The sequence below is a fragment of the Scyliorhinus torazame genome, chromosome 5 (assembly GCF_047496885.1).
Source record: "Scyliorhinus torazame isolate Kashiwa2021f chromosome 5, sScyTor2.1, whole genome shotgun sequence".
In the NCBI taxonomy this organism is placed as follows: Eukaryota; Metazoa; Chordata; class Chondrichthyes; order Carcharhiniformes; family Scyliorhinidae; genus Scyliorhinus; species Scyliorhinus torazame.
The window spans coordinates 228,106,667-228,114,136 of NC_092711.1; positions in this window are offsets into that span (position 1 = coordinate 228,106,667).

Below are 7,470 nucleotides of genomic sequence, written 5' to 3' on the forward strand. Positions count from 1 at the left end.
GGCCACCGCCTGCACAGAGTGCCCCAGGCCATGGACATCTTGACCCATGGCCAATGCCTTCACCCCCATGGACGCCACCCATTCAGTGTTGGCCTGGGGAGCACTCATGGTCGGCACCACTTACTGACCCTGGAGGCAGTTGGACTCTCTCCAGGCACCGGATGGTTGTGGACACCCCCTCATATAATCCCTGTCTCTGTGTCTGCATCTCCAGCATCAATGGTGTGGTGAATGTATTCACCTAAGTATGAACTGTCTGTATAGTGCTGTGACCTATGACCTGGAAATGATAATACGGTCTACTTCCAGGTACTGTACTGGAACCCCGGTGGGCTCCGCCTCTGGCTCCGCCCTCACCGGGGGATATATAGACTGGCCACCTGTGGGTGGCACTCATTTGTACAACAGATACTGGCAGGCGAGTTCCTGGATAATAAAGCCTAGTATTCACTCTTCTCACGGTCTCACAGTGAATTGACGGTATAACAATTTATTATCCAGCGACAGCACCATGGAAGCCGCTCGAAAGCCAGATAAGCTCGAACTCGACGTGCGAGCGACAGAGGCCAAGAAGATCTGCGTACACTGGCTTCGCTGTTTCGAGGCCCACCTCGACTCCTCCACAATGCCTCCCTCTGAAACCCACAAGCTGCGGCTCCTCCACGCTTGGGTGAGCCATCGAATCTCCGTGATGATAGAGAAAGCTGCCACATACGAGGTAGCGGTCGCGACCCTCAAGGCGCATTTCATGAAGCCCGTAAACAAGGTGTTCGCCCGACACCTCCTCACTACTCGCCGTTAACGCGCCAGGGGTACCTGCAAAACCTGACCCTACTCGCAAGGAACTGTAGCTATGTGACGGCGGAGGTGCACAGAACCTACGTGGCTGGGGTCCGATCGAACTACATCAGGTAGCGCCTGCTGGAAAACGGGACCACTGACCCGCGGGACACAGTAAAACTAGCCACCTCGTTAGAGGTGGCCTACCAGAGCCTCAGTGCGTTCCCCGCGGACCCGGCGAACCCCTCGTGGACACCATCGTCGCGGTCCCCATCGGACCCGACTACGTCATAGGCCTGTGCCGCGCAGCTGCCCGTCCAGACTGGGGAACTGCAGTGCTACTTCTGCGGCCAGGTTCAACACTCCCAGCAGCGTTGCCCAGCCCACACAGCGACGTGCAGCGACTGAGGCAAAAAGGGACACTTCGCCAGAGTCTGTCTGGGCCGACTTAAAGCCCAGAAGTCGAAAACTCACCAGGCCCGACCCATGGACTCACAGGCCCGCAGACCCCGCAATGTGGCTGCGTGCCAGCCGGGAACGCCCCCTTCAGAAGCGTCATCAGCCTCGTGCGACTCAGGGGGGCCGCCATCTTGGCCGCCGGCTCTGGCACCGGCCAACACGTGCGACCGATGAGGGCGGCCATCTTGGTCGACACCTTCGACCCAGCCCGACACGTGCGACTGATGGGGGCCGCCATTTTGTGATACCGCCGACCACACAGGCTACCCACAGCTTGGCGCAGTCACCCTCGACCAATTGCAGCCAAAGCACCTGAAGAATTCCATGATGGTCGTCCAAGTCAACGGGCACGAGATCCCCTGTCTTTTCGACTCCGGGAGCACGGAGAGCTTTGTTCACCCTGACACGGTAAGTCGCTTCTCTCTTCACATCTACCCCGCATCCCAAACAATCTCCCTTGCCTCAAGATCCCATTCGTTTCAGATCCGGGGGTACTGTATCGCTAATCCCGCGATGCAGGGCGCCCAGTACGCTCGTTTTAAGCTGTACGTCCTCCCTCACCTGTGCGTCCCCCTACTGCTTGGATTAGACTTCCAATGCAGTCACCGAAGCCTGACCCTACAGTCCGGCGGACCCTTAACCCCCCTCACGGTATGCAGCCTCGCGACCCTCAAGGTTCCCCCCCCTTCCCTCTTTGCGAACCTCACTCCCGACTGTAAGCCCATCGCCACCAGGAGCAGGCGGTACAGTTCCCAAGGCATGATTTTTATCAAGTCGGAGGTCCAGCGACTGCTGAGGGAAGGGATCATCGAGGCCAGCAACAGCCCCTGGAGAGCACAAGTGGTGGTCGTCCGGATCTGCAAAAGGAATTGGATGTTTGTGGACTACAGCCAGACAATTAACCGGTTCACGCAACTGGATGCGTACCCCTTACCCCGCATAGCAGAGCTGGTCAACCAGATCGCACAGTACCAGGTGTTCTCAATGGTCGATCTGAAGTCTGCCTACCACCAGCTCCCGATCCGCCCGGGAGAGCGCCACTACACTGCCTTCGAAGCAGCCGGCCGACTCTTCCACTTCCTCAGGGACCCTTTCAGCATCACTAACAGGGTCTCGGTTTTTCAGAGAACGATGGACCGAATGGTGGACCAATACGGGTTGCGGGCTACATACCCGTACTTGGACAATGTTACCATCTGCGGCCATGATCAGCAGGACCATGACGCCAACCTTCAGCGGTTCCTCCAGGCCGCCCAATCCCTCAACCTCGCATATAACAAAGAGAAGTGCGTTTTCCGCACTACCCGACTCGCCATCCTCGGTTACGTCATGTAGAACGGAGTCCTAGGGCCCGACCCCGACCGCATGTGCCCTCTCATGGAACTTCCCCCTCCCCACAGCCTCAAGGCCCTCAAACGATGCCTGGGGCTGTTCTCCTACTATGCCCATAGAGGCCCGCTCGGCCTTCAGCCGCATCAAGGCCAACATCTCTAAGGCTGCAATGCACGTGGTGGACGAGTTTGTTCCCTTCCAGGTAGAGAACGATGCGTCAGACGTCTCCCTGGCCGCCACACGCAACCAGACGGGCAGACCAGTAGCCTTCTTCTCTAGAACCCTCCACGTTTCCGAAATCCGACACTCCTCGGTCGAGAAGGAAGCACAAGCCATAGTGGAAGCCGTGCGGCACTGGAGGCACTACCTAGCCGGTAGGAGGTTCACCCTCACCAACCAGCGGTCGGTTGCCTTTATGTTTGACAACGCACAACGGGGCAAGATTAAGAATGACAAAATCTTGAGGTGGAGGATCGAACTCTCCACCTACAATTACGATATTAAGTATCATCCTGAAAGATCAATGAGCCCCCAGATGCCCTGTCCCGCATCACATGCGCCAGCACGCAAGATACCCGGGGGTCACCCGGCTTACCCACTTTATTAAGGCCCGCAACCTGCCCTACTCCACTGAGGAGGTCAAGGCCATGACCAGGGACTGCCAAGTCTGCACAGCATCTTCACACTGTTCGGTTTCCCTGCGTACGTCCACAGCAACCGGGGCACATCGTTCATGAGCGATGAGCTGCGTCAGTACCTGCTCAGTAAGGGCATTGCCTCGAGCTATAACCCACAGGGAAACAGGCAGGTGGAGAGGGAGAACGCGACAGTGTGGAAGGCCGTCCTTCTGGCCCTCCGGTCTAGAAGTCTCCCGATCCGCGCCAACCCACAGTACGCCTACATCGCGCACCAGGACGGACGACAAGATACGGTCTCCCTACGGGACCTGGCACCAGCTGGTTCCCCTGCCAAACCGCCTCCCCTGTTGCCTACCGCCACCCCCATCGCCCCTTACGCCCCCCTGGGTCTCCTGTATTACCCCACACCTACACTGCCGCCACCCACCACCCCCCTGCCTACCCCCAACCCCCACCCCTCAATCGTCTCCGAGACGCTGGACTGAAGCTCAAGCTCCAGACAACACGCCCCCGGTGTCACCACCTGCAACAACCGTGCCCGCCTCATCACCAGAGCTGAGGAGGTCGAAAAGAACGATCCAGTCTGCAGACAGACTGAACATTTGATGACCCCACGTCACCCCCGCTGGACTTGATTTTTTTAACAGGGGGTGAATGTGGTGATTGTATTCACCTAAGGATGAACTATCTGTATAGTGCTGTGACCTATGACCTGGAAATGATAATATGGTCTACTTCCAGGTACTGTGCTGGAACCCCGGTGGGCTCCGCCTCTGGCTCCGCCCTCACCAGGGATATATAGACCGGCCACCTGTGGGTGGCACTCATTTGTACAACAGATACTGGCAGGCGAGTTCTTGGATAATAAAGCTAGTATTCACTCATTTTCACAGTCTCACAGTGAATTGACGGTATAACAATTGGGACACCCTTCCCGGAGCTGGAGATTCTTTGGGATGGCAGCTAGTCCCTGGGGTCGGGCCTCCCTCTGATCGTCCGTCCCCTCGATGGTTCCTACCTCTACCTGATGTACCGTGGCATGCGTGTGATGCACACCAGATAGTGCCCCCGGAGCCTCTTCATTATAATGCCTAACCGGGTGCCGCTGGGATGGTGGAAGGTGTTGGAGACAGCTGTGACGGAACATCAGCATCGTCCCCAGACTGGTGTTTGGGGTTGTCATGTACTGCCGTTTGGGGGCTTGCGCCGCTGTGCCATCCCTGCACATTGCTCGATGTGTCGTGGGGTTGTGACCGGAAGCGGGGGATACCAGAAGAGACAGCCTTGTTGCCAGGTGATCCCACAAGACACACAAAATAAGACACATGGTTAGATCGTGCGTGTGGGAATGGAGGGGGTTGTGGAGGGGGTGGGATGCTGGGATGGGGGTGGCAGGGGGGCGGTGTGGAGGCGGTGAGGTGCTGGGGTGGGGGTGGTGGAGGGGTGGTGTGGAGGCGGTGAGGTGCTGGGGTGGGGGTGGTGGAGGGGTGGTGTGGAGGCGGTGAGGTGCTGGGGTGGGGGTGGTGGAGGGGTGGTGTGGAGGCGGTGAGGTGCTGGGGTGCGGGTGGTGGAGGGGTGGTGTGGAGGCGGTGAGGTGCTGGGGTGGGGGTGGTGGAGGGTTGGTGTGGAGGCGGTGGGGTGGGGGTGGCAGAGGGGCAGTGTGGAGGTGGTGAGGTGCAGGGGTGGGGGTGGTGGGGGGGTGGTGTGGAGGCGGTGGGATGGGGGTGGCAGAGGGGCGGTGTGGAGGCGGTGGACGCTGGAACGTCCAAAGTACCTAAAAGCACATCTGTGGGGACGTTTGGGAGGAAACCGGAGCACCCGGAGGAAACACACACAGGCACGAGGAGAACGTGCAGACTCTGCATAGACAGTGACCCAAACTGGGAATCGAACCTGCGACCTTGGTGCTGTGAAGCAACAGTGCTAATTGAAATGGTTGCTCAGCTTTTAAATTTGAAAGAAATGCAGAAACACAGCTTAGCTCATGGCAAGAATCAGTAGTACTTGCTAAAATCCAGTTACAAATGAAACAATTAGAGATGCAGCAAAACGAAAGAAAGAGATGTTGGAAAAAGAAAAAGCTTTTCAGGTGAAAATTGAAATGAGGAGTGTCATGTGAGGGTACCTTTAAGACATGGATGTTTAAGCAATGTACCTTGAAGAAAACAGTGACGTCAGAGAGTGGGTGGAGCTCAGTTCAGTTCAGCCGTTTTGCAGGGTGGTTTTGCAGTTTGAAAAGTGACTGGCTGGTTTTGCTGAGAGCAGCTAAAAAGTGCCTGGCTGGTTTTGCTGAGAGCAGCTAAAAAGTGCCTGGCTGGTTTTGCTGAGAGCAGTTTAAAAGTAGAACGCCAGTTGGAGACAGCAGCTTGAGAAGTTCTGTTTTGCTGTGATCAGCTTGAAGGGAGAAAGCCAGGTTTGAGAAAGCAGCGTGGGTGTGTCTGTGGGTTTCCAGAGAGCTGCATGAAGAAAGCAAGGTGCTGGAGCTGAAGTCACCCAAGTTAATATATCTCTGCCATTCTACAGAAAATATATACATCCTTTAACCTGATGTGATACTGTTTAAAGGTGTTAAGTTTCTTGGAAGTTTGAAGGAACATTTTAAGGAGTTATTTACTGTTGCAATATTTTCTGAGTTATCTTTGAAGTAAGAGGTGTTAAGAGATCCAATGTTTATTTAAGATGTTAAGTTGAGTTCATGGAATAAACAGTGTTTTGTGTTTAAAAACCCACGTGTCCATAATTGTAATCCCACACCTAGGAAAAAGCCGCGTGCTCGGAAAAGCAACAAATCCATTAAAGGGAGAGGTTGGTTGAACTCCATGATACATTTTGGGGTTCTGAAAACGCCTCGCCCATAACAAGAGGTTGAAATTAGAGAAAGAGGTAAAAGCAAAAGAGCAAGAGAGCTCCAGCTTAAGGCACTGGAAATTAAAATGGAGCTGCTAGGAGCCAGAGGGGGGCTTAATCCTAAAATGGAACCAATTTGCTATATGTTTAAGTTTATGTACATAGATACATAGAAGATAAGAGCAGGAGGAGGCCTTTTGGCCCTTCGAGCCTGCTCCGCCATTCATCACGATCATGGCTGATCATCCAACTCAATAGCAGAATCCTGCTTTCTCCCCATAGCCTTTGATCCCATTTTTCCCGAGTGCTATATCCAGCCACCTCTTGAATATATTCAAAATTCCCAAAGGTCGAAGAAAAGGAAGTGGAAACATTTTTTAGGGCATTTGAAAAAATAGTGAACCAAATGGAGTGGCGGAAAGAAAAATGGACATTACCCATGCAAAGTAAATTGACAGGACGGGCACAGAAAGTTTATGCTTCCCTGTCAGAGGGAGTGACAAAGGATTATGGCGAGGTACAAAATGTTATTCGGGGTGCATATGAATTAGTTTGTGAGGCATATAGGCAAAAGGTTCAGAATTTGAGGAGATAGCCGGGAAAGACTTGAGCTGAATTTGAAAGGGTTGAACTGAAAAATGTTAATAGATTGGTACAAGCTTTGGCAGTTGAAACTAACTATGAGGCTCTGAGAGAGGTAATTCTCTTAAAAGAATTCACTACCTTCTGTGATAAGAACCCATGCTGAAGACCAAAAGGTAATGGCTGCTAGCCAAGCAGCAATTATGGCTGATAATTATGAGCTGATCCATAAATTTAAACCTTTGTTCTGTCAACCCCATAATTTTGAAAAAATAGAAAGTGAGACTTAAAGGAAGGGAAGTAGCCAAGGTAAGGAATGGATAGTTGGGAATGCTCCAAGATCTTCTCCTCAGACCAGGAAGGAAGGTATGGAGGGCGAAGGTGAGACTCCAAGGCCTAGGTGTTATCATTGCAATAAAGTGGGACACGTTCATCTAACATGTTGGAAGTTGCGAGGAAAGCCCATGGGACATTTTTGTGTTCAGAAGGAAGATTCTGAAAAGGGGACAAAAGTGGAGAATACTACAGTGCAGACTGTAGCTCGAACTGGACTTAGGAGATCTGAGGTAAACACTGCTGTGGGAGAAAGTGTGATGAATTAAGAAGATGAGAGATTAGCAGGGTTTCTGTCTAAGGGTAAGATCACCCCATTTTCATCAAATGATGTAGCCAAACCCACAACTATGTTATGGGCACAGGTGCTATGCAAACTCTCTTACTGGAGAGGGATTTGGTTTTCCCTCCAGAGTGTTCAATGAAAGCCAAGGTATTGGTGAATGGGATAAGTGGAGATTATATCCCAGTTCCATTGTATAAAGTACAATTGGAGTGT